At 46.7% G+C, this 2,500-nt stretch overlaps 4 non-coding genes and 5 pseudogenes across 4 annotated transcripts; all 9 read left to right on the top strand.

The window, feature by feature from the left end:
- The window catches only part of LOC146262738 (5S ribosomal RNA), a 119-nt pseudogene extending 74 nt beyond the window's left edge, over positions 1–45 (top strand).
- A 174-nt stretch (positions 46–219) lies between these two features.
- Positions 220–337, top strand: LOC146262737 (5S ribosomal RNA; annotated as a pseudogene).
- A 168-nt stretch (positions 338–505) lies between these two features.
- On the top strand, positions 506–624 carry LOC146262736 (5S ribosomal RNA). The gene has a single exon (XR_014725039.1). It is a non-coding gene; the product is annotated as a 5S ribosomal RNA (ribosomal RNA).
- Positions 625–790: 166 nt separating this feature from the next.
- On the top strand, positions 791–909 carry LOC146262735 (5S ribosomal RNA). Its single transcript, XR_014725038.1, has one exon. It is a non-coding gene; the product is annotated as a 5S ribosomal RNA (ribosomal RNA).
- A 168-nt stretch (positions 910–1,077) lies between these two features.
- LOC146262734 (5S ribosomal RNA) lies at positions 1,078–1,196 on the top strand. Its single transcript, XR_014725037.1, has one exon. It is a non-coding gene; the product is annotated as a 5S ribosomal RNA (ribosomal RNA).
- A 178-nt stretch (positions 1,197–1,374) lies between these two features.
- On the top strand, positions 1,375–1,493 carry LOC146262733 (5S ribosomal RNA; annotated as a pseudogene).
- A 172-nt stretch (positions 1,494–1,665) lies between these two features.
- Positions 1,666–1,784, top strand: LOC146262732 (5S ribosomal RNA). Its single transcript, XR_014725036.1, has one exon. It is a non-coding gene; the product is annotated as a 5S ribosomal RNA (ribosomal RNA).
- A 182-nt stretch (positions 1,785–1,966) lies between these two features.
- Positions 1,967–2,086, top strand: LOC146262731 (5S ribosomal RNA; annotated as a pseudogene).
- A 174-nt stretch (positions 2,087–2,260) lies between these two features.
- Positions 2,261–2,379, top strand: LOC146262730 (5S ribosomal RNA; annotated as a pseudogene).
- Positions 2,380–2,500: the final 121 nt, after the last annotated feature.

The following is a 2,500-nucleotide window of genomic DNA, read 5'->3' as shown; positions in this document are numbered from 1 at the left end:
GTAATTGGATGGGAGACCGCCTGGGAATACCAGGTGCTGTATGCTCTTTTGCTCATTCACTTAGAAACTGACATCTTGCAATATGCACAAGTAGTCCTTCATGAAAGGGGCTGGAAGCTGTTTTCATTTTGACACGAGAGAGAGAGAGAGAGAGACTACCTTGCATTGTCAATTGCTAAATCTGTATATGGATAAGTAGCCTATGGTTGTCAACTTATTTCGTACGGCCATACCAGCCTGGCAACGTCCGATCTCGTCTGATCTCGGAAGCTAAGCAGGGTCGGGCTGGTTAGTACTTGGATGGGAGACCGCCTGGGAATACCAGGTGCTGTATGCTCTTTTGCTCATTCACTTAGAAACTGAAATCTTGCAATATGCACAAGTAGTCCTTCATGAAAGGGGCTGGAAGCTGTTTTCATTTTGACACGAGAGAGAGAGAGACCACCTTGCATTGTCAATTGCTAAATCTGTATATGGATAAGTAGCCTATGGTTGTCAACTTATTTCGTACGGCCATACCAGCCTGGCAACGCCCGATCTCGTCTGATCTCGGAAGCTAAGCAGGGTCGGGCCTGGTTAGTACTTGGATGGGAGACCGCCTGGGAATACCAGGTGCTGTATGCTCTTTTGCTCATTCACTTAGAAACTGAAATCTTGCAATATGCACAAGTAGTCCTTCATGAAAGGGGCTGGAAGCTGTTTTCATTTTGACACGAGAGAGAGAGACTACCTTGCATTGTCAATTGCTAAATCTGTATATGGATAAGTAGCCTATGGTTGTCAACTTATTTCGTACGGCCATACCAGCCTGGCAACGCCCGATCTCGTCTGATCTCGGAAGCTAAGCAGGGTCGGGCCTGGTTAGTACTTGGATGGGAGACCGCCTGGGAATACCAGGTGCTGTATGCTCTTTTGCTCATTCACTTAGAAACTGAAATCTTGCAATATGCACAAGTAGTCCTTCATGAAAGGGGCTGGAAGCTGTTTTCATTTTGACACGAGAGAGAGAGAGACCACCTTGCATTGTCAATTGCTAAATCTGTATATGGATAAGTAGCCTATGGTTGTCAACTTATTTCGTACGGCCATACCAGCCTGGCAACGCCCGATCTCGTCTGATCTCGGAAGCTAAGCAGGGTCGGGCCTGGTTAGTACTTGGATGGGAGACCGCCTGGGAATACCAGGTGCTGTATGCTCTTTTGCTCATTCACTTAGAAACTGAAATCTTGCAATATGCACAAGTAGTCCTTCATGAAAGGGGCTGGAAGCTGTTTTCATTTTGACACGAGAGAGAGAGAGAGAGAGAGAGACCACCTTGCATTGTCAATTGCTAAATCTGTATATGGATAAGTAGCCTATGGTTGTCAACTTATTTTGTACGGCTATACCAGCCTGGCAACGCCCGATCTCGTCTGATCTCGGAAGCTAAGCATGGTCGGGCCTGGTTAGTACTTGGATGGGAGACCGCCTGGGAATACCAGGTGCTGTATGCTCTTTTGCTCATTCACTTAGAAACTGAAATCTTGCAATATGCACAAGTAGTCCTTCATGAAAGGGGCTGGAAGCTGTTTTCATTTTGACACGAGAGAGAGAGAGAGAGACCACCTTGCATTGTCAATTGCTAAATCTGTATATGGATAAGTAGCCTATGGTTGTCAACTTATTTCGTACGGCCATACCAGCCTGGCAACGCCCGATCTCGTCTGATCTCGGAAGCTAAGCAGGGTCGGGCCTGGTTAGTACTTGGATGGGAGACCGCCTGGGAATACCAGGTGCTGTATGCTCTTTTGCTCATTCACTTAGAAACTGACATCTTGCAATATGCACAAGTAGTCCTTCATGAAAGGGGCTGGAAGCTGTTTTCATTTTGACACGAGAGAGAGAGAGAGAGAGAGAGAGAGACCACCTTGCATTGTCAATTGCTAAATCTGTATATGGATAAGTAGCCTATGGTTGTCAACTTATTTCGTACGGCCATACCAGCCTGGCAACGCCCGATCTCGTCTGATCTCGGAAGCTAAGCAGGGTCGGGCCTGGTTAGTACTTGGATGGGAGACCGCCTGGGGAATACCAGGTGCTGTATGCTCTTTTGCTCATTCACTTAGAAACTGAAATCTTGCAATATGCACAAGTAGTCCTTCATGAAAGGGGCTGGAAGCTGTTTTCATTTTGACACGAGAGAGAGAGAGAGAGAGACCACCTTGCATTGTCAATTGCTAAATCTGTATATGGATAAGTAGCCTATGGTTGTCAACTTATTTTGTACGGCTATACCAGCCTGGCAACGCCCGATCTCGTCTGATCTCGGAAGCTAAGCATGGTCGGGCCTGGTTAGTACTTGGATGGGAGACCGCCTGGGAATACCAGGTGCTGTATGCTCTTTTGCTCATTCACTTAGAAACTGAAATCTTGCAATATGCACAAGTAGTCCTTCATGAAAGGGGCTGGAAGCTGTTTTCATTTTGACACGAGAGAGAGAGAGAGAGACCACCTTGCATTG

The sequence above is a fragment of the Hypomesus nipponensis genome, chromosome 12 (genome assembly GCF_054491055.1).
Source record: "Hypomesus nipponensis isolate SF chromosome 12, ASM5449105v1, whole genome shotgun sequence".
Classification (NCBI taxonomy): domain Eukaryota; kingdom Metazoa; phylum Chordata; class Actinopteri; order Osmeriformes; family Osmeridae; genus Hypomesus; species Hypomesus nipponensis.
The sequence above is the reverse complement of the archived record's forward strand: the minus strand, read 5'-3'. Positions and strand labels throughout refer to the sequence as shown.